The sequence below is a fragment of the Hevea brasiliensis genome, chromosome 12 (genome assembly GCF_030052815.1).
Source record: "Hevea brasiliensis isolate MT/VB/25A 57/8 chromosome 12, ASM3005281v1, whole genome shotgun sequence".
NCBI lineage: Eukaryota > Viridiplantae > Streptophyta > Magnoliopsida > Malpighiales > Euphorbiaceae > Hevea > Hevea brasiliensis.
In genome coordinates, this window is record NC_079504.1 from 33,216,722 (window position 1) to 33,241,597 (window position 24,876).

Consider the following 24,876-nt stretch of genomic DNA (forward strand, 5'->3'; position numbering starts at 1 on the left):
GCTAAATAGTTGAGAAAATTGGCTAAGCAGGCTAAGTAGATTCCGAGTACATCTGAAGGAGTCCAATCTCCAAGGGAGTTAAGTTCAGATTCGGATTTGGATTCAAATTCCGAAAATGAAACCATGGTTGCTAGACCTTGAAAGAGTTGGCTGCTCCTGATCTAAACCAATAACCTTTGTGTATTCAATACCCTACTTTAAATGTTGCTTTTGAGTTGAAATTTGGACTAATCCATTTGTTGCCTAAGTTTCATGGTCTTGTAGGTGAGGATCCACATAAGCATTTAAAAGAATTTCATGTTGTGTGTTCTAGCATGAAACCTCAAGGAGTTTCAGAGGACCAAATCAAGCTTCGAACTTTTCCTTCCTCATTGGGGGCCACAACTAAGGATTGGTTATATTACCTTCCTTCCGGATCTGTCAACTCATGGAATGGGATGAAATATATATTTCTAGAGAAGTATTTTCCTACTTCCCATGCTGCCAACATAAGAACAGAAATTTGTGGCATTCGGCAATATAGTGGAGAGAGCTTGTATGAGTATTGGGAACGATTTAAGAAATTGTGTGCAAGCTGTCCCCATCATCAAATAAGTGAGCAGCTCTTGATTCAATATTTCTATGAAGGACTTCTACCAATGGACTGTAGTATGATAGATGCTGCTACTGGAGGAGCTTTGGTTGACAAGACACCAGAAGAAGCAAGGAGGCTGATTGCTAACATGGCAGTAAATTCTCAGCAGTTTGGTATGAGAATGGATTACACAACTATGAAGGTTAATGAGGTAAGTACATCTAACCTTGAGAAACAGATTTCTGATTTAACTTCTTTAGTGAGGCAATTGGCTGTAGGGAATATGCAAACTGTTAAGGTATGTGGAATTTGTTCGGGTTCTGGTCATGCTACTGACATGTGTCCTGTGTTACAAGAGGATGAATCAATGTATTATGCTAATGCAGTAGGACATTATAGACATCCACAATGCATGTATGATCCCTATTCTAATACTTATAATCCAGGATGGTGAGATCATCCCAATCTAAGTTATGGGAATCAACCGATGCAAAATCGGTACCAGCAGTAAAGACCATAAGTGAGTCAACTACCTCCACCTCCACCTCCCTCAAATCAAGGTATGTCACTTGATGAAATTGTTAAGGCTTTGGCTAACAATACACAACAGTTTCAACAGGAGACCAGAAATAGCATTCAAAATATAGAGAGGTAGATTGGTCAGTTAGCTTCATTTGTGAGCAAACTTAAAGCTCAAGGTTCTAGAAACCTCCCATCACAAATAGTCATGAATCCCAGAGAAAATGCGAGTGCTATAGTGTTGCGGAGTGGGAAAGAAGTTGATAACCAGACTCCACATGAGTCAATGAAAAAGAAGAAGTAAGGAGCAAAAGAATATGAAGTTCCTGAAGTTGAGGTAAATACTGAACCTAAACTGAATGAGGTTAATAATTATGTTCTTCCTCCATTATGCAGGTTGGCTAAGACTAAAAAAGAAGAACAAGAGAAAGAAATTTTGGTGACTTTCAGAAAGGTGGAAGTGAATATACCTTTACTTGATGCGATCAAATAAGTTCCCAAGTATGCTAAATTCCTTAAGGAACTATGCACTACAAAGCGCAAGTTGAGGAATAATGAGAAGATAAGTGTGGGAGAAAAAGTGTCAGCATTAATTCAGTAAAAATTACCCCCTAAGTGTAAGGATCCAGGTTCGTTTTCTATTCTCTGTAGAATAGGTGATTCTAAATTTGAACGTGTAATGGCAGATTTAGGAGCATCTATTAATGTTATGTCAAATTCAGTGTTTCAAACTTTAAATTTGGGTCCTTTAAAAGAAACCAGTGTCATTATTCAGTTAGCTGATCATTCTAATGCTTACCCATTAGGAGTAGTTAAAGATGTGTTGGTGCAGGTTGGAGAATTGATTTTTCCTGCAGATTTTACATTGTGGACATGGAGGATAGTGTTCCCACATCAAAGTCAGCTTTGATTTTGTTTGGAAGACCTTTCCTAAAAACTGCCAAGATGAAAATTGATGTGAATGATGGTACCCTAACTATGGAGTTTAATGGAGAGACTGTCAAATTTAATATCTTGTATGCCATGAAGTATCCTACTGATGACCATTCTATTTTTTCTATTGATGTTGTTGATATATTGGTGCAGGATGTTTTTGAGTTAAGTATGGAGGATGAGTTAGAAGTGGTGATTAGTCAAGGAATTCAAGAAATCAGTACCAATCAGCCATTAAGTGTAAAGGTTCAAGAGGCAGTAATGGCATTGTAGTCATTACCTCCTGTTCCAAAAAAGTATGGAGTATCAAAGATTGACTTACCTATATCTCACATAAAATTATTACCTTCTGTGGTACAGGCACCAGTTCTTGAACTCAAGCCTTTACCTGAGCATTTGAAGTATGTTTACTTGGGAGACAATGAGACACTTCTAGTTATCATCTCAAGTAATTTGACAAAGATTCAAAAAGAAAGATTAATTTGAGTTCTGAGAATACACAAGAAAGCAATTGGATGGACAATAGCTGACATCAAAGGTATAAGTCCATCAGTGTGCATGCACAAGATTTTACTGGAAGATGACGCTAAACCTGTAACACCCTAGGCAAATCCCACATCGGCAAAACACGGGAGAGATGCTGGGTTCATAAGATGGAGGTTCCTAAACCCTATTGACGCGTTTTAAAACCGTGAGGGCTTCAGCCCAGAGCGGACAATATCACTAGTGGGCCGGGCCATTACATTTGTGGTATCAGAGCCGCTCCGCGTGCAACCTTGAACGATGGTGGGGCAAACCTCAGCGAGGACGCTGAGTCCCATAAGGGGGGTGGATTGTAACACCCTAGGCAAATCCCACATCGACAAAACACGGGAGAGATGCTGGGTTCATAAGTTGACAGTTCGTAACTCATAGTAACGCGTTTTAAAACCGTGAGGGCTTCCGCTCAGAGCGGACAATATCACTAGTGGGCCGGGATATTACATTTGTGGTATCAGAGCTGCTCCGCATGCAACCTTGAACGATGGTGGGGCAAACCTCAGCGAGGACGCTGAGTCCCATAAGGGGGGTGGATTGTAACACCCTAGGCAAATCCCACATCGGCAAAACACGGGAGAGATGCTGGGTTCATAAGATGGAGGTTCCTAAACCCTATTGACTGCGTTTTCCGTGAGGCTCGAGCGGACAATATCACTAGTGGGTCGAGCCATTACATTTGTGGTATCGAGCGCTCGCGTGCAACCTTGAGCGATGGTGGGCAAACCTTAGTGAGACGCCCCATAAGGTGGATTGTAACACCTAGCAAATCCACATTGACAAAACACGGAGAGATCTTGGGTTCATAAGATGGAGGTTCGTAACCCTAATGGCGTGTTTTAAAGCGTGAGGGCTCAGGCGGACAATATCACTAGTGGGCGGATGTAATGGCCCCGCCCACTAGTGATATTGTCCGCCCTCACGATTTTAAAACGCGTCAATAGGGTTAGGAACCTCCATCTTATGAACCCGATCTCTCCCGTGTTTTGTCGATGTGGGATTTGCCTAGGGTGTTACAATCCACCCCCCTTATGGGACTCAGCGTCCTCGCTGAGGTTTGCCCCACCATCGTTCAAGGTTGCACGCGGAGCGGCTCTGATACCACAAATGTAATGGCCCGGCCCACTAGTGATATTGTCCGCTCTGAGCCGAAACCCTCACGGTTTTAAAACGCATCATTAGGGGTTACGAACCATCAACTTATAAACCCAGCATCTCTCCCGTGTTTTGTCGATGTGGGATTTGCCTAGGGTGTTACAAAACCAAGTAGAAAAGCTCAAAAGAGGTTGAACCCACAAATGATGGAGGTTGTGAAGAAGGAGATTTTAAAGCTACTGGATGTAGGAGTTATTTACCCAATTTCAGACAGCAAATGGGTAAGTCCTGTAACACCCTCACTGTAGCAACTCTGTACATTCTACTGTTCCGGTGACCAGTGTCAGTCCAGATAGCTAGAACGTCTGAAAAAAAAAATATTTAAACTAAAGTGAGGAACCATAATTAACTCAAACATTAACAAGAAAAATTTAGGAAAAATTTTAGAAATAAAATACAATCAAGTTAAATGAGCCGATGTCCTAGCGATGGGTAACCCAGTGGGAAGTTGCGGTTCTCGCAACTAGGAGCCCTAGACCCAAGAGAAAATTCATGAAATAATTTTTGGGACTCCAGAGAAGGGTCATTGAGGGTTCTATGGCATTAGAATGCCAAGAATATGCTTAGAAAAATTTTTCAATCGGTACAAACAATTTTAGTCTGTTAAGCCAAACGAAGGGCATTTTGGTCATTTTCACCTTCGAAGGTGATTTTTCGCCGACTTGTCCAGTTAAGTAAATAATTATCATGACACAAAGTGTGAATAAATATTACTGAAAATTAAATTGAAATTAAGTAGACAAGAAAAGGAAAGAAAATAAAAGAAATTAAAATTATGACATCATTATGATGTCATTAAAAATCCTCCTACCCAATCAAACTTTGACACATGGCACTAACTTATTTAAAATGCCTTAATGAGCAAAAAAAAAGAAAAAAAAATCAGTTGCCCTTCTCCTTCCTTCAACCAGCCGAAACACCTCTCCTAGCCCTAACCACCATTAAAGCTTATCCAAGCTTTATAACCCACCAAAACTCACTTGAAACCCTAACCTAGCTTCATAAAAAATTAACCTAGCAATTTGAATATCCTCTAGGTAGCCAAAAGAGGAAGAAAAAAAGAAGTTTGTGAAGGGAGAAAATTCTACTCCAAGTTGTAAGTGACCAAACTTTTGCTATTTTTAGTTTAATTCATGTTTAATGGCATGATATGTGTAGGAAATGTAAGAAAATGAAATAAATAAGTGTGTGTTTGCACCCTACAAATTTAGGCATTAGGGTTTGTTAGGGTTGGTGATTTTTCTTGATAGCAAAGTGTTGATGAGCAGCCCTTGGTGCTAAATGAATGATTGAACTTAGTTGTGTAGGTGAAATGCAAAGATTAGGCATGTATGAACATGAAAAAATATGGACACTTAACAACATTAGGGTTTGGTCATGTGATGGTTCATTAACCTTGTAATGGTCAATTAGTGACCATTTGAATGTGTATGATGAGGAAATGAAGTTTGAGTATGGGTGAGCTGCCTTGGCTGACCTGCAGGACTGAGCATGAGTCCAGTAGGTTTGGGTAGTTATAAATGGAGTTGTAGAGGTTCAGTTGGTGCAAGGCCAATTGGACATGAAACTAGACACATAATAGCACAACTTTGGTATAGAAGCCCTACCCAGAAAACCAAACCAATTTGACCTAAAAATTACCCTAATCCGGGTGACATACATTCTGCCTGGGCAAAATGACCAAATGAACAGTATTTATTCATTTGGTCATAACTCAGTATAGAAAGGTCCAATTGACCTGAAATTTTACCATCAGAAGCTGAGACAACCTCTACAACTTTCATGAAGAAAACAAACCCAAATTTTGACCATAACATGTCCAAAAACTGACCTGAAATCAGTGTATAAAAATTGCAGAATTAATTCTGCCCAGAAATTCTGGAAGAATTGCAATCCCGCCAGTTATGGTTTTTAGGCCATAACATGAGCTACAAAACTCCAAATGGAGTGATTCAAAAAAAGAAATTTAACTAGGCACAATAAGAAACAACTTTTATGTAGACAACTTTGCCAAATTCCTACTGTACAAATGACCAATGGAACAGTAAACATAATGCTTGAAATATGAAAATTGTGAATAATTAACATTAAGTTTAGAAATGGTATTGACAACCAATACCAACAACTTTAGAATGCAAAATGTGGTATGTTGGGAGTATTAGAACCAATGTACCTATTGTTTATGCAAAAGTCAACATTTTAGTTGACTAATGAAATAAATAGTAACACCTAAACTTAAATTTCAATAATTGTACAATTTAAAAGTGTAACATGGCCTAGTGCACCTAGCAAGATTGGTTTGGATAGGTTGGCATGCCAATAGGGTTCAATTAGCAATACTGCACATGGCATTATGCCATTATGTGATTTCATGACTTTTAACCATTCTGACATTGTGTTGATACTTGGCCTTGTGCCTAATGATATTACAGCTTATTAGCTATTCTATTGTACACCGGGAGATACATATGTGACCAATGGTGTGACAGCCCGAGATACTTGATACCCAGTGCCAGTTTACCCGTTTATCCAGTCCAGTCATCTAGTATAGGTTACTTGGGCAATAAAAAAAAAAATAAAAGTGAATAAATTTAATGAAATAATGAATTTAACAAGTATAAAATAAATAAGACCACAAATAATTATTGAAAAATTGTATGTATAAGACATCAGAACATGCCCTGCATATTTATTTCCTGTTAGTTCTTTTTATTTTATTATTGGCACCACTAAGCATTATTTCTTAGCGCGTTGCTTTTTGCCACGCGTAGGTTCTGGAGAGACCGATAGAGAGCCCGGTAGACCACAGACTGGGTGAGACCATCTGCAGCTCTGCATAGTGTCCGTGTCACCTCACCGTCATCAGTGCATTGGTAGGACACTAGGTTTTATTTTGATATTTTGTAATTAACTTTTATTTTCTCTTGTGTAATTAAGACTTATGTAATGTATTTTGGTATTAATGTAAATAGTAAAAATTGTGTTTATGAATGAAAAAGTGAATATTTATTTATGACTTGCATATGAATATCATATGAAATGAATGAATGAGAAATGGAATTGTTGTTGAAAAATATTGAGATTTTGTTGATCAATTGGAGTTTGGGAATAATTGAAAATATTGAAAGTGTTTTTCACAGGTTCCGAAGAACTGTTTTCTCCATTTTTAGCTGGTATTCTGCCGGATTTTCTATAAAATTTACAGAACCTCAAATAAATTGATGTTTTCCATAAATGACAAAAATGAATTATACTTCACCAATTGCACTTCATAACTATGATAAAAAATAATAAAAAAATAAATTAGGAAGAATGAAAATGATTGAAATGAAATAGGGTGTTCCAGTACACTGTGTGGCATATCTTACTCGGCTACACTGTAGATGGGTAAGGGGTGTCACATTTAGTGGTATCAGTGCACGGTTTAGGCATTTCTGGGTCTAGATCAAGTCCATACCATGCATTGTATTTGTAAGAGTCGCGATGACACTAATGCAGATTTGTTTGGTTTTCTTATTTTGATTAGGTTATGGACCCCACGTCACAGAGAGTAGTTGAGAAGGAAGTGGAGAGTCATGCTCCACCTATAACAGCTGAGACTGGAGGTAGGGGAGAACCTACTCCACCAGCTCCAGCAGAGCCTGCTCAGCCTCTACAGGCCATGTTCCAGCAAATGGCCGAGTTTTTTAGATAAATGGCAGGGGTTAATGCCACCACCACCACCTCCACAGTAGAAATCCCATCTAGAAAGACTGAGAAAATTTGGAGCAGTGGATTTCTTTGGCAAGAGAGAAGATGATTCTGTTGCAGCTGAGAACTGGTTGAACAGAACAGGAAGAGTTTTAAAACAACTCCATTGCACCCCAGAGCAAAACCTAGAAGCTATTGTATCTCTACTGCAAGATGATGCCTATCAATGGTGGGATACAGTGTCCAGTGAAGTGCAGCTAGAACAAATAACCTGGGACTTCTTTCTCTCAGAGTTCAAAAAGAAGTATGTGGGTAGTGTATATCTGGAGGAGAGAAGAAAAGAATTCATTATTCTAAGGCAAAGACAACTGACAGTGGCAGAGTATGAAAATGAATTTGTTAGACTAAGCCGTTATGGAAGGAGGATAGTCCCTAATGAGGCCGAAAGGTGTAAAAGATTTGAAGAGGGACTAAATGACAATATAAAGATAATGATCCCTGCCTTGGGAATCACAGACTTCACCAAGTTAGTGGAAGCTGCAGTAAAAGTTGAGAAAGTCAGAATAAGTACGCAGACTAGAAGAGAGAGATAGCAGAAGAGGGGCCCGGGTCAGTCTAGCTCATCTCTTGCATTAGGAAAGAAGTTCAGAGGTCTACCTGCTCAGAGTTCAAGTCAGCCTCAAGGTCAGGGTCAGTCCTAGGGGCCCAGACCACAGTTTAAACCTTGGAGAGGCCAATCCACACTATCAATGGGCAGCTCTCTAGGAACGGTGTTTAGGGGATCAGCCCCAACATCTTTTACTTGTCCACATTGCCTGAAGTGGCATAAGGGGGAGTGTTGGAGAGTGACGGGTGCCTACCTAAGGTGTGGGTCAACAGAGTATCAGTTAAAGAACTGTCCACGCAGAACTACTATAGCTGCTCTAGCATAAGCAGATAGGCCTGCCCCTGCACCTCATAGGGGTAGGAAGTCCAGTAAATCTGAGGCAGTTGGTCCATCACTGAGACCTGCATCTGAGCCAGCTGAGAGGCTAGAGGCCAGAGCACCTGCTAGAGCTTATGCCATGAGAGCACAGGAGGAGTAAGATGCCCCGGACGTTATTAGGGGTACGTTCTCCCTCTACAATATATCTGTGCATGCATTGGTGGATCCAGGATCCACTCATTCATATATCTACATCAACTGACCCGTAGAAAGGGGGATACTAGTAGGGGAGAGTGACTAAGACATTCTGGTCACTAATCCATTAGGCCACAGTGTAGTGGTGAACAAGGTGTACAAAAGTTACCCGTTAAGGATTCAGGGGTATGAATTCTTGGCAGACCTGATTGAATTGCCTTTCCATGAGTTTGACGTAATTTTGGGAATGGACTGGTTGTCATGTCATTAGGTAATGGTTGACTGTAAATTGAAGAGAATTTCCTTGAAAACTCCTGGGGGCAATGAGATCACAGTTGTGGGCGAAAGGACAGATTTCTTGTCCAATGTCATCTCAGCCACAGTTGCAAGAAAATTGATGAGAAAAGGCTGTGAAGCCTACCTAGCACATGTGGTGAATACTAGGCAGGCTAAGCCAGATCTGTGTGACATACCCATAGTAAGAGACTTCCCCGATGTGTTCCCTGAAGAATTGACTGGCTTGCCACTAGAAAGGGAAGTCAAATTTGCTATTGAGATACTGCCGAGTACAGCACTAATCTCTATTGCTCCTTATAGGATGGCACCCATAGAATTGAAGGAACTGAAAATCCAGTTACAGGAGTTGCTGGATAAGGGGTTCATACGCCCCAGTGTGTCACCATGGGGAGCTCCAATGCTGTTTGTGAAAAAGAAGGATGGGAGTTTGAGGTTATGCATTGATTACTTGCAGTTGAATAAAGTGACAATGAAGAACAAATATCCGTTGCTTAGAATTGATGATCTGTTTGATCAGTTGAAGGGAGCAGGAGTATTTTCTAAAATTGATCTCAAATCAGGGTATCATCAGTTGAGGGTGAAGGATGCAGATGTGCCAAAGACTGCATTCAGGACCCGGTATGGGCATTATGAGTTTCTAGTAATGCCCTTTGGCCTAACAAATGCACCAGCGGCATTCATGGACCTTATGAACCGTATCTTCCATCCATACCTAGATCGGTTCATAGTGGTCTTTATTGATGATATTTTGGTGTATTCCAAGACCAGGGAAGAACATGATGAGCATTTGAGGATTGTTTTGCAAACCCTAAGAGAAAAGAAGCTGCATGCTAAGTTGTCCAAGTGTGACTTCTGGTTGAATGAAATTGCATTCCTTGGACACATAGTGTTAGCTGATGGGATTAGGGTGGATCCCAAGAAAATAAAAGCAGTGATGGAATGAAAGCCTCCCAGAAATACAACTGAGGTCAAAAGTTTTTTGGGGCTAGCTGGATATTACAGAAGATTTATAAAGGGATTTTCTTTAATAGCTGCTCCAATGACTAAGTTATTACACAAGAATGTCAGATTTGACTAGAATGACAAGTGTCAGGCCAATTTTGAGAAGTTAAAGGCTATGTTGATAGAAGCACCAGTGTTAACACAGCCAGTGTCAGGAAAGAACTTTGTGGTCTACAGTGATGTCTCGCATAATAGGTTAGGGTGTGTATTGATGCAAGAGGGGAAGGTGGTCACCTATGCTTCCAAGCAGCTAAGGCCACATGAACAGAACTACCATACCCATGATCTAGAACTTGCAGCAATTATTTTCACACTGAAGATATGGAGGCACTACTTGTATGGTGAAAAGTGTTACATTTACACAAACCACAAAAGTCTAAAATATTTGCTAACCCAGAAGGAGCTCAACCTTAAACAGAGGTGATGGATTGAGTTCCTGAAGCACTATGACTATGTGATTGATTACCATCCTGGGAAGGCAAATGTAGTTGCTGATGCTTTGAGCCGAAAACCCATCATGGCTTTGAGATCATTGAATGCCCGTCTATCCTTAGCTCGAGATGGAGCTATTTTGGCTGAGTTGTAAGTGAGGCCAAACCTGCTATAATAGATTTTAGATGTGCAGAAGGTAAATGAGAAGTTAATGGCTACTATGAGTAAAATCTCATAAGGGAAGGCAATTGACTATGAGGTGAAAGCAGACGGGTGTCTGTACTACAAAGAAAGCGTGTGTGTATCAGATGATGGGAAATTAAAAGTCAATATTCTGAAAGAGACACATACCAGTGTTTATGCTATGCACCCAGGAAGTACAAAAATATACCATGATCTGAAGTTTCAGTATTGGTGACCTGGTATGAAGAAGGACATAACTGATTATGTGACTAAATGTTTGACATGTCTGCAAGTCAAGGCAGAACATCAAGTTCCATCGAGTTTGCTACAGCCCATACGCATATCTGAATGGAAATGGGATCGGGTCACCATGGATTTTGTAAGTGGTCTACCTCTCACCCAGAAGAAGCATGATGTAGTATGGGTAATAGTAGATAGATTGACGAAGTTAGCACACTTTCTGCCAGTTAGAATTGACTACTTACTTGAGAAGTTAGCAGAATTGTATATCAATGAGATAGTTATACTGCATGGAATTCCACTTTCCATCATATCAGATCGAGACCCAAAGTTTACATCAAGATTTTGGAAGAAGTTGCATGAATCCTTGGGTACACAACTCCACTTCAGCACAGCTTTCTATCCTCAGACAGATGGGCAATCAGAAAGAGTAATCCAGGTCCTTGAGGATATGCTGAGGAGTTGTGTCATTGAGTTTGAGGGAAATTGGGATAGATATCTCCCATTGGCAGAATTTGCATATAATAATAGTTATCAAGCTGGCATCCAAATGGCCCCGTATGAAGCACTGTATGGGAGGAAATGTAGAACTCCAGTGTGTTAGACTGAATTGGGCGAAGACAAACTGGTAGGGCCAGACCTAGTGAAACAGACTGAGGAGAAGGTAAAGTTAATCAAAGCCAATCTGAAAGTTGCCTCAGATAGACAGAAATCTTATGCCGACCTAAAGAGAAAAGAAATAGAATATGCAATTAGAGATAAGGTGTTCCTCAAGGTGTAACTGTGGAAAAAAATTATTGAGGTTTGGAAGAAAAGGTAAGTTAAGCCCTAGGTTCATTGGCCCATATGAAGTCATTGAATGTTGATGTGGCGAATCCACAAGTATACGGGTCGTCTCAAGTAATAAAGTGATGAATCAAGTATCGTTCCCACGAGGATTTGCTGTTTGATTACCAAACTATGAATGAAGCGATTATTTGGGCTAATGATTGATGAATAAATGGTAAATGTAAATAAACAAGGTAAATTGATTAATCTAATTGAAATGGGTAAAGAGCAAACAAATAAATTCTAGATCTAGTTTTCAATTAAACTAAATTAACAATGGGTAATTCAAATCAAAGTCTAATTATGTTAAAAGTGATTCCAGAGTTGGGGGTTTATGCATAAATCAATTGGGATTTGTCTTGAGCATTCCAATTTTTAGGGAAAAATAGAGTTTGAAGGAAATTGATTCTAAATTCCTTTCATATCTTTTTCAAGCAAACCAAAGTGTATTCTAAAATAACCAAACCTACTTTCGTATGTTATTTGATTACTTTAAAACCCATTAAGTTTTGTAACCAATAATTAATTCCTCCTAAAATCCTAGTTTATTTCTAAATCTAGGTGATTTTAAGTTCCAATCCATGATTATCTATCAATGACTTTCACCTTTCGGTCCTTCAATCAAAGATTAACACAATACCCAATGGGTACCAACATTAGGCAAGTAAATCAAGCACACAAGGAAGGAATCAAAACTCATATTTATCTAAAATAAGGAAATACCCAGTCCAAATCCACAATTTAATCTAAAACATGTTTCCCAACTCTGAAATCTAAAGAGTTTACTCACTCATGATAGTATTTATAAAAAATATTGATGGAAAAGTAAAGAAAAACATGATAAGAGGACTGAAATAGAAAAACCCAGGTGGAAGAACCAAAATCTCTGGTTTCTGGAGCTCCAAAACTGGTGCAGCAGCTCCTCCCCAAGAGAAAAATGGCGTCTCCTCTCTCTCTTTCTATTAAATTTTCTTTCCTTTTTTTTGTTTTTCCTCCCTTTCCTCTTGTAGCAAAAATTAGGAAATGATGAATTTATATGGTCCCATAAAGCTGCCCTAAAAGTAAATAAGAGCCAAGGAGTGGATAGGAAATGAGGTGTAAAATTATCCAAGCCAGCAGCATTTTTCACGTTATGGGTAGTCTGCTTAGGGTTCGGCTTAACCCTAAGCAGCTTCTTAGCAAATTTCAGCTTCTGGTCGCACTGTCTGCTTAAGGTTAAGCAGACCCTCAGCAAATCTTGGCAGACTTAGAGTAAAATGGACTTTTCTGCTCATGCTTGACTTGTGCTGCACCTGAAGCACTGCCGCTTTACCCTAAGCATGATCTTAAGCAAAGTCTCAAGCAAATTTCGGCTCACTTGCTCTTTTCAGGTTTGATTTCTTCAACTTTCCTCTATGCTTAAAGGACTCCAAATTTCTTCAAATCACTTCCTAATGCACTCTTTAATCTTCGATTTGCCACAAAATCCTATCAAAAACAACAAAATTATGAAAATCAAATATAAAGTATCTAAAATTAACAAATAAGATAAAATAAAGCTAAAAATATAAAATACACTAAAATATGAGGGCAAAATGGATGCAAAACTACCTTAAAATGCCTATATGAAATGAGTGTAACAAATTCCCCCAAACTCAAACATTTGCTTGTTCTCAAGCAAATTTAAAACAATTAATACAATTTAGGGTACCTTACCTTAAATTTACGAAAATTACTTATCCAAACTCTTAAACTTACTTTTAGCCACCAACACACTATATACCCACTTTCAAGGTACAAAGAATTCAATCCTAACCAAAGTTATCACCGCTTAGCCTTGGGTCAATTATCCATATTATCAAGCCCAAACCAATCAATCACAAAGAATAATTATGCCTAAATAGACTATAGGGTAATCCATAAGCTAAAGTTTCTCAAATAATGATGGAAGTAGATGAATGGATTAATGATATCACAATCCCATAGGCAATTTTCCTATTCCAATCTCCACTAATGTAGCAAGACACCATCAAAAGATCAAAAGGACTTTCAAGGGTTGTAATGGGGCTAAGGGGGTGATAATGTGGCTAACAAGAAAGGGATAAGGGTAACAAAATATGAGAATAATCAAATTATTAAAAGATCAAGACACAAAATTTATTTATTTATTTATTTATTTTTTTAAATCAAAACTAGCATATAATTTTGAAGCTTTTAGAGGGACTACATAAATAACATTGACTTTGAATTACAATTGTCCCTTTCAATTCACCCCCAAACTCATTTCTTTGTGTACTTGGGTGGTGAATTACTTTACATACCATAATTGAATTTGCTAGCTCTTTTTTTTTTTTTTTTAATCAAAACGTATCTATCACTCAAAGAATTATTCTCATGGAGGGTAGGTAAGTGTTTGGGTTTATGGCTAGGCATTAATGTCGGTTCCAAAGAAATAAGAGGGATAAATGTGGGCTCAAATTGGTTCCAAAGGGAAATTTTAAGGTGAGGTTGGCTAAGGCTAAAATATGGGTTTAAAATTCAAAGAATGCCTAGATCATTTCTTACTCGAGTGCATGCTATGATTTCGCCTTGAAAGGTTTAGAAAGATTGTTCTAGGATTGGTGAGACATCAGTTAGCTACTTCTCACCTTAGAGTTTTCTCTAAGCACTCAAAGTCAATGCAATTGATTGGGTGGCCCTTGGCTAAGAAGATATAAACTAAAGCAAGAATCTAATAACTTTGCACCTATCTAGAACTTTCAATCCATCAAACCCTTCTAAAAGTAAGCTCAATTGCTCTTTCAAGCAACTCTCAATCCTTTAAGGATAAGGTAAAATTTTATTTTTATGATATGCATGACCTTAAAATGAATGCATAAATCAAATTAAAACTAAGTGTAATCTATATGAAAACTATATGCAAATGTATGTATATGAGTATAGACATGTGTGTGGTATATGTATAAGTGTATGAATTATCTATATATGGATGAATGAAATGCAATAAATGAATGAAAGAAAAATTTTTTAAAAAAATTTTGCAAAAATTTTGCCCTCACCCCCAAACTCAAATGAAACATTGTCCTCAATGTTTAAAATGAATGCAAAGATAGGCAAAATTGTGTGAACTAATCAATTAATGAAATATATACAATTGGGGATTAAATCAATATAAGCTCAAGAATTCCAAAATTAGCTCAAAGTGATATTAACAATGAAGCTTTAGAGAGAAAAATGTGGAAAAGTATCCCAAATGTATGAATTTACACTGCTGAAGATGTTGCTTAACCTGCTGCGCAGGGTAAAGCAAAAGCATAAGCATTGACAACATACCATAGGCATAAATAGTAAAAGGGTAAGCTGTTACCTCCAAATGATGTGAAACAGATGCGGCTCAAAGAAAATTGTGCGACTCATCAATGTCAACAAAATTAGAATTGAAGAAAAAGATAAAGTGCAAAAATAATGTGCAAGAAGATGAAAAAGTGTAAAGAAATAAGATCTAACAGTTAAATAAAGGATTAAACCAAAAAGCATTCACAGAATAACTATGTCCATAGCAGAAAATAAAATAAAAGTTTGAAGATTAAAATAAACAGATTACAAAATAAACCTAACACAGAAACTAAAACTGAATTGAAAAACTAGTACAATTACTGCTACTGCAACTGCACTAAAACTAATATTAAATTGCTGCTACTGTTCAAGCTCTGCTGTCAAGGCTTTGTTGCTGCATTAGGGTCTGCTTCAGGTTCTGCAGTAGGTTCATTGTGGTCTGAAGTTTCAGAAGCAGTTTCTAAATTTTCTATGAGGTCTTTCATTTCTTGAAGCATGTCTTGGCCCCAATGATATAAATTGTTATAGGATTGGGCCAATTTGTTGTAGAGCTCCAGCATTAGAAGTTGTTGCTGCTTCTATTTCTTTTTAAGAGATGAAAATCTCTTTTTAAGTTTCTTTTCTAGCTTCTTCTTTTGGTTGACCTGCTGCTGACCCATGGTATCAATTTTGACTTCTAAGCTCTTCAAGGTAGCAAGGATTTCTGTGGTGTCAGGTGAGGGAACAGATGGTTGGACAGTGAAACTTGCTATTTTGGATTCCAAGGATCTTAAGAGGGACAAAATGTCTGCTGAAAACTGTGGGGTAGTGGTTGGTTAGGGTTCTGCTGGTGCAAAGGTAGTGGGGTCTGCAGTACCACTGGCTTCAGGATGCTACTGTAACAAAGCATAGGTATGGCCTACTTTCTCACAAACATCCATGTGTAGCAACATTGTGCTGTCTATATATGATTCACTGTAAATGGCAAGACTTATATAGACTAGCATCAAAGCTAAATGAGTTGGCTATGGCAGTGATATATCCTCCAAAAACTATACTACCTTTGGTATGCTTTGTTAAAATTTGGTGCCATGAGTAGCTATGAAATGGGCTGTGCTTACTTGTTTTCTCTCCTTCATGCACCACAGGAAAAATAAATCTCCAGCACCCACAATGCTGTTACTGTGTCCCCTTCCTAAAACAGTGTAAGAAATGAACCTATGGAGGTATTTCAACACATGATCAACTATTCTAGAGGCTTTTGCAGTCCTCTGTCTGTAATAACCCCCAAAAGGTGCAATGTCTTTCCAGAATTGAACAGGGTCATAGATAGTTTGTTGCCACTCAATATTTTTATAGCCCGAACCCTGAAAACCAAAAATTGCATTCATAGCATCCATGTCTAACTCCCTATCAATTCCAGCACATCGAAAATATATCACATCCTTATGCTCAGGTACTGTTGGTTTGAAATTCAGCCTTAAGGAACTCAAAAATTCCAGGGTCAAATCCTTGTACACTGGTTCCCTAATCCTAGCAAATTTAGTCCAGTTGACAGCATCTAAATAGGCAAATACAGAGTCATAAATGCCTAATTCTTTTAAAATTTACTCATCCATATATTTGTTTGCCAAAATAAGTTTAGAAACTACTCTCTCATAAGCATTTTTCATATCCATATCCTTAAAAGGCCAAGGTAATGGAGAAAGTACCTCCTCTATATCATTGGCAGATGACGCAGGTGCTACTGGAGAGTTTAAGGGTGACTCTAATACAGGGGTTTGGACCGCTGGTGGTGGAATTTGTGAGGAGGACCTAGTCCTTTTGCTGACTGGTTCAGAGGAAGGTTGAGGTGGAGAGTTTAGGTCGAAAGGAATAGAGGGTGCTCTTTTTCGTTTTCCGACAGGGGTTTTCTTGGGTTTACCTACAGCCTTTTTAGTTTTACCTTCAGACTTCGTTTGAGTAGGCGCAGGTTCAGGCATTGGTTCTAGGAACTGATTGTCGAAAATGGGTGTCTCATTTTAGGGCTCAGTTTGTGGCGAAAGGGGGGTCGGCGGAATCAGGGTTGGTGTTTGGCCTGTGGGGGGTGGTGATTAAGGTAGCGGTGGAGTTTGCGGTGGTGGTGACTGAGGGAGTGGTGGACTGGGGCTGGGGTTAGGGTTTATGGGTAGAGAAGATGGAATACCCATTTTCGATTTGACAGAGTATCGAAATTTTCTGGGTTTGGGTTTGTGGGTGGAAAACATTTTGGTTCTCACCATTTAATGAAGAGAAAAAGACTTTTCAGCTTCCCTTAAAATTTACTGGAAAGAATGGTGCAGGAAGGAAGTCTGTAGAATGAGAGTTGTGGCTTATCGGGAGTGTGGGTGAGGGTTTTATAAAAATGGCGAAAGTTTTGGGTTTTTTTAAAATGCGGGATAGAGAACTGATAATTTGGGTTGTGCTTGGGGTTAAGCATAGGGTTCAGCAAAATTTGCTTAGGATACTGCTTAGTAAGCAACATCATCAGTAAGTTTCGGCAGGTTTTGTGAAAAATTGTGAATTTACTTACCAAAAACAGTCCAAATGCTATGGAATGCTATCATGACCCTCAGCAATTACCAAATACACATTAATACTACCAAATTGAAAAATTTAAGCTATTCATCTCTCATAAATTTAGTAAGCATAGCACATGTTCATTTAGCTTTTTACAATCATTGTTCAATTTAGGCACCAATTGTGACTACCTTTTTGCATACTTAATGAAATGGTCTTCTTTCTAAACTTATACCAAAAGCACATTTTCAGCAGCATTTGAGACAAGTTCCAAATATTTAAAAATTGCAGAAAAGACATAGAAATTGACTTTTTAAGCAGCATGAACAGTAGCATAAACAATAACAAAAATCTACAGATTACAAAAACTAGCAGCAATTAAAAAAAAAACATGTAAATTCCTAACAGATTACAAAATTATATATATACTAAAAGGTAAAACTTAACAAACACTATTTTTGCACCTTAATAAAGCTCACATCAGTCCTAAATATCAAAATTGATCCTCATTCAAGTTGCATTTCACAGAATTTACACAAGACACAAAATCAAACATGTGCCATCAAGTAGATTGCAATATCAATAATTTAGCATAAGTTTAAAGGTGTTACTGTTCACAGGTAATGGATAAAGTGCAGAATTTTGCTTATACTTGCTCCCTTTCAATTCTTTGTTTTTGCCACAAGTGTAAATTTGCCCAATCTTCATGAATGACCTACAAAAGATAAACAAATATCACTTTTGAGTTTAGTGAGGGTAAAAACTGAAAATGAAATGGAATGGAAAATTAATAATCTATAAGAGGATACGCTTGGGTTGCCTCCCAAGAAGCGCTTGTTTAAGGTCTTAAGCTTGACCTTCCACTCCAAATCACCTAAATATCCCTGATTGGAGAACCAAGCTATGAAACCTCTATAACCTTTTGTGTGGGTTCTCCAACAATATAATGCTTTAATCTCTGCCCATTAACTTTGAAAGTCCCTAAGGTTTCATTGCCTATCTCAACAGCTCCATAGGGGTATACCTTTATAATAGTGTAGGGCCCTGACCATCTTGACTTTAATTTTCCGGGAAATAACCTTAACTTGGAGTTATATAGGAGAACAACATCCCCTTCCTGAAATTCTTTCCTCCTAATATGCTTATCATGCCATCTCTTAGTTCTTTCCTTGTAAAGCTTGGCATTTTCATAAGCATCCAATCTAAGTTCCTCAAGTTCATTTAGTTGCAGTATTTTTTTTTCTCCTGCAGTTTTTAAGTCAAAATTCAGTGTCCTTATGGCCCAATATGTTCTATGCTCCAACTCCAAAGGCAAATGACAAGCTTTCCCATAAACCAATCTAAATGGGGTGGTGCCAATAGGAGTTTTAAAAGCTGTTCTATAGGCCCAAAGAGCATCATCTAACTTTAGTGACCAATCTTTCCTTGAACTATTCACTGTTTTCTCAAGAATTCTTTTCAACTCTGTATTTGAGATCTCAACTTGACCACTAGTTTATGGATGGTAGGGTGTTGCAACCTTATGGTTCACTCCATATTTTTGTAATAATCTTTCAAATTGATGGTTGCAAAAATGAGAACCTCCATCACTTATAATGGCACGTGGAGTTCCAAATCTTGTAAAAATGAACTTTTTAAGGAATTTAATCACAACTCTAGCATCATTAGTTGGAGATGGTATAGCTTCAACCTATTTGCTCACATATTCTACTCCAACTAAAATGTATTTGTGTCCAAAGGACGATGGAAAAGGTCCCATGAAATCAATGCTCCACACATCAAATAGTTCCACTTCCAATATATTTTGGAGGGGCATTTCATCTCTCTTCGAGATATTACCCATCCTTTGACACCTATCACATGCATTTACAAACTTTCTTACATCTTTAAACATGTGTGGCTAAAAGAACCCTGCTTGGAGAACTTTTTCTGCAGTCTTTCTCACACTCATATGACCTCCATAAAGTGAAAAATGGCAATCTTTAATAACATTCCCTATCTCCTCATCAGCTAAACATCTTCTAATCACCCCATCTCCACATCTCTTGAACAAAAATGGCTCTTCCCAATCATAATCCTTTACATCAAAAAGAAATCTCTTCTTTTGCTGCCATGTTAGGTCAGGTGGAAGGATTCCACACACTAGATAGTTCACAAAATCTGCTTACCAAAGGGCTTTTGCATTCATGATTACTAACAGTTGCTCATCAGGAAAATAATCATCTATTGGGGGCTCTTTTCCCAAATTATCTCCTTGTTCTTGCCTCAATCTAGACAGATGATCTGCTACCACATTTTCTACTCCTTTCTTGTCTTTAATTTCTAAGTCAAACTCTTGAAGGAGTAGCACCCACCTTATCAATCTAGGTTTAGCCTCTTTTTTCTGAAGGAGATACTTGATAGCTGCATGGTCTGTGTACACTATTACCTTTGACCCCACAAGATAGGGCCTGAATTTGTCTACTGCAAATACCACTGCCAAAAATTCTTTCTCTATAGTAGAGTAATTTATTTGAGCATCATCTAAGGTCCTACTTGCATAGTATATTGCATACACCTTCTTATCTCTCCTTTTTCCCAAAACAGCCCCAATGGCATAATCACTAGCATCGCACATTAACTCAAAAGGTAATGACCAATCGAGAGGCTGCATAATAGGAGCAGATATTAAAGCTTCCTTTATCCTGCAAAAAGCATTCATATAGTATCAAAAAAATATTCCACATCTTTACTCAATAAATTGGTAAGAGGCTTAGAAATCTTAGAAAAATCCTTAATGAATCTCCTGTAAAATCCGGCATGCCCCAAGAAACTCCTCACTCCCTTCACGGATGTTGGGGGTGGCATTTTCTCAATTATTTCTACCTTTGCCTTATCCACCTCAATACCCCTGTTTGACACAAGATGTCCCAAAATAATTCCTTCTTGTACCATAAAATGGCACTTTTCCCAATTCAAAACTAAATTGAACTCTTCACATCTCTGCAAAACCTTAGACAAGTTAGATAAGCATTCATCGAAAGATTTACCATACACAGAAAAATCATCCATGAACACTTCCATAATACCCTCAATCATGTCAGAAAATATGGACATCATACATGTCTGGTGAGAGGCGAAGCAAAACCGTGAGTGATAAGGGTTCGAATCCTAGCTCTGCAGAAGCGAAGGGATTTAATTCCACAAAGCGGACAGTACCTTGTGAGTCGCAGGTCCGGCCTCTAGAAGGGTACGCTGGCAAGAAGGCCACCCATAGAGGGGCTTGAGCTGGGGCCCCCTAAGCCGGGGTGTGACAATACATCTTTGAAATGTAGCAGGGGCATTACATAGTCTAAATGGCATCCTTCGATATGCAAAGGTACCATAAGGACATGTGAAGGTAGTTTTATGTTGATCATCTGGGTGAATAGGAATTTGAAAGAACCCTGAATAGCTATCCAAGTAGCAAAAATAAGAATGATGAGCTAGTCTCTCAAGCATTTGATCTATAAATGGTAATGGAAAATGGTCCTTTCTAGTTGCATTATTCAATTTCCTATAGTCTATACACATTCTCCATCCAGTTATAGTCCTTGTAGGTATTAGTTCATAATTTTCATTTTTCACTACTGTGATGCCCCCTTTCTTAGGTACAACATGAACTGGACTTACCCAATTGCTGTCAGAAATAGGGTAAATGATACCTGCATCAAGCAATTTCAAGATTTCCTTTTTCACAACCTCTTTCATATTTGGATTCAATCTCCTTTGTGACTCTCTAGAGGCTTTATGATTATTTTCCAACAAAATTCTATGCATGCACACAGAAGGATGTATTCCTTTAATATTATCAATGGTATAACCAATTATCCTTCTATGCTTTCTAAGAACTCTTAATAATTTTTCAACTTCACAATCATTCAATTTAGCACTAACAATTACAGGATATGTAGAATTTTGACCTAGAAAAACATACCTGAGATTCGTTGGAAGAGGTTTCAACTCTACCTTAGGTGCCTCACTTTTTTCAAGCTTTGATGATGAAGTCGTCTCTTGCTTCAAGTCCCCAATCTTTTCAATATCAGACATAGGCGAAGGTGGATTTCCTTCCAAAATTGTAGCATATTCTGTAGCTTCTTCAATCTCATCCCCTTTCTTGATGTTATGAACCAAACAAGCTTCTAAAGGATCTTTAGGATGTTGCTTTTTAAGCACTTCTCTAACCTCTTCATCTATCACATCAATTCTCAAGCATGAATTTGAATCATCTTTCTTTTTCATTGCTTGAAAAAAATTAAATTCAACTTTTTCTTCCCCAACTTCTAATGTAAGCCTCCCATTTTTTATATCGATCACAGCTCCAGCTGTTGCAAGGAAAGGTCTACCAAGAATAATAGGAATGTGTACATCCTCTTCCATCTCCAATACTACAAAATCCACTGGTATGAAAAATTTTCCAACTTTCAGAGGAACATTCTCAATTACCCCAATTGGAAATTTAATAGACCTATCTGCTAACTGTAGTGAGATGGTAGTAGGCTTCATTTCTCCAATCTTCACTTTCTCATAGATAGACAATGGCATTAGACTAACACTAGCTCCAAGATCACATAAAGCCTTATCTATACTGATATCCCCAATGTGACATGGTATGGAAAAACTTCCAGGATCTTTTAGTTTGGGTGGAAGCTTATTTTGCAAAATAGCACTGCTTTCTTCCGTGAGAGCTACAGTCTCAAATTCCTCCAATTTCTTCTTGTTAGATAAAATCTCCTTCAAAAATTTAGCATATGAAGGCATTTGTGCTAAGGCATCAGTGAAAGGAATAGTCACATGCAAAGACTTCAATACTTCCAAGAACTTCCCAAATTGCTTATCCAATTTTACTTTCTGGAACCTTTGTGGGAATGGTAAAGGTGGCATATAGGCTTTAGGTGCAACATATTTAGGTTCTTCCTCTTTGCTCTCCCTCTCTTTACTTCCTTTTTCTTCCACTAAATTTTCTTTCTCAGCTTCAGTTTGTTCATCTCCTTCTCTGTTTTCTCTTCTTCAATTTTCTCTTCAATCTTTTTATCTCCATTCTCCAATATTTTTCCGCTCCTCAATGTAATAGCCTTGCAATACTCCCTTGAATTCTCTGGCTGGCTAGGAAGCTTCCCAAATGCTTTGTTACTTGAAGAGCTAGCTTGTTGAGCTATTTGATTCTCTAACATCTTGTTGTGTGTTTCCATTTGATCCACTTTAGATGCTAATTGAGAAATCATTTCTTGTTGACTTTGATGGCTCACAAGTAGAGTCTCAATCATAGCTTCCAATCTAGCTGTCTTGTCTGGTTGTGGTAGAGGTGGAGCAGGAGCATTTTAAGGTTTAGAAATTCCAGGAGGAGGACCTCTATTCTGCTGAAAATTATGATGTTTTTGATACCCAGAAGGTTGCTGAAAATTCTGATTCTGTCCTTGTCTACCTCCCCAAGAGAAATTGGGGTGGTTTCTCCATGCTGGATCATAAGTTGCAGAAAATGGGTTACCACCTGGTCTTTGATTGTAGTTCCCCACATAATCCACTTGCTCACTTGAAAAATCTTGATTAAGTGCAGAAAAATCTGCTGCACAATTGACATTTGCAGCTCCAACTTCTACTGAATTACTAGAACCTCCAGCTAAAGAATCTACTTTCATACTTAGCTTGTCCATCTTCCTTGTCAAAGCATCAAACTTAGCATTAATCATATTCATAGCATCAAGCTCAAACATACCAGCTGGTTTCTTGATCTCATTCCTCTCACAACTCCATTGGTAGTTGTTATAAGCAATTTTATCAAGAGCAGAAAAAGCTTCATCTTCAGATTTCTCCATCAGATCACCTCCAGAAGATGCATCAATTGTACTTCTAATACCTGGTGAAACTCTATTGTAAAAGTGTTGAACAAGCATCCACTTAGGAATCCCATGATGTGGACATCTCCTTTGCAAATCCTTGTACCTCTCCCATGCTTCATACAAGCTCTCATCATCTCTAGGTTTGAAAGAAGTCAGCTCATTTCTTAGCTTAGCTGTCTTGCTTGGTGGAAAATATTGAGCTAAAAATACTTGAGAAAGTTCATCCCATGTTGTGATAGAACCCGGTGGCAAAGAATGTAACCACTCTCTAGCTCGGTCCTTCAAAGAAAAAGGAAATAATCTGAGTCGAATTGCATCATCAGAAACTCCATTTATCTTCAACATATCACTGATCTCAAGAAAGTGTGCTAGATGCACATGTGGACTTTCACTTGGATTTCCTCCAAATTGTGATTGTTGTACCATCTGACAGAGTGCAGGCTTCAATTCAAAATTATTAGCTTCTACTCTTGGTCTTGTGATACTTGGCATGAAATCCCCAATGTTAGGATAGGCATGATCCTTCACAGAGCGGTTGTTATTGTTGTTGGCCATTTCTTCTTGTAATTGCTCTTGCTCTTGTGCTCTTTCTTATTGTTGTTGAGCTTTAATTTCAGCTTTTCTCCTCTTAGATTCTGCTCTTAAAGCTTTTGCTGTCTTTTCTATTTTTGGATCAAAGAATAGATTGATTTCTTCACTTTTTGACCTTCTCATAAAATAAAACACCTGAAAAATAAAATAAACAAATTCTCAAAATAAAATGGTAAAAAGAAAATAAAATAAAGTGCCCAAATTAACCAAACAAACAATCGTTTAATATCAAACAAAAATCAAATCCCCGGCAACGGCGCCAAAAACTCGATGTGGCGAATCCGCAAGTATACTGGTCGTCTCAAGTAATAAAGTGATGAATCAAGTATCGTTCCCACGAGGATTTGCCGTTTGATTACCAAACTATGAATGAGGCGATTATTTGGGCTAATGATTGATGAATAAATGGTAAATATAAATAAACAAGGTAAATTGATTAATCTAATTGAAATGGGTAAAGAGCAAACAAATAAATTCTAGATCTAGTTTTCAATTAAACTAAATTAACAATGGGTAATTCAAATCAAAGTCTAATTATGTTAAAAGTGATTCCAGAGTTGGGGGTTTATGCATAAATCAATTGGGATTTGTCTTGGGCATTCCAATTTTTAGGGAAAAATAGAGTTTGAAGGAAATTGATTCTGAATTCCTTTGATATCTTTTTAAGCAAACCAAAGTGTATTCTAAAATAACCAAATCTACTTTCGTATGTTATTTGATTACTTTAGAACCCATTAAGTTTTGTAACCAATAATTAATTCCTCCTAAAATCCTAGTTTATTTCTAAATCTAGGTGATTTTAAGTTCCAATCCTTGATTATCTATCAATGACTTTCACCTTTCGGTCCTTCAATCAAAGATTAACACAATACCCAATGGGTACCAATATTAGGCAAGTAAATCAAGCACACAGGGAAGGAATCAAAACTCAAATTTATGTAAAATAAGGAAATACCCAGTCCAAATCCACAAATTAATCTAAAACATGTTTCCCAACTCTGAAATCTAAAGAGTTTACTCACTCATGATAGTATTTACAAGAAATATTGATGGAAAAGTAAAGAAAAACATGATAAGAGGACTGA

The 24,876-nt window shown here is 37.9% G+C and overlaps 2 non-coding genes across 2 annotated transcripts; one reads left to right on the top strand and one right to left on the bottom strand.

The window, feature by feature from the left end:
• Window positions 1–485: 485 nt before the first annotated feature.
• On the bottom strand, window positions 486–592 carry LOC131171533 (small nucleolar RNA R71). The gene has a single exon (XR_009142193.1). It is a non-coding gene; the product is annotated as a small nucleolar RNA R71 (small nucleolar RNA).
• A 22,672-nt stretch (window positions 593–23,264) lies between these two features.
• Window positions 23,265–23,371, top strand: LOC131171521 (small nucleolar RNA R71). Its single transcript, XR_009142181.1, has one exon. It is a non-coding gene; the product is annotated as a small nucleolar RNA R71 (small nucleolar RNA).
• The last annotated feature ends 1,505 nt before the right edge of the window (window positions 23,372–24,876 follow it).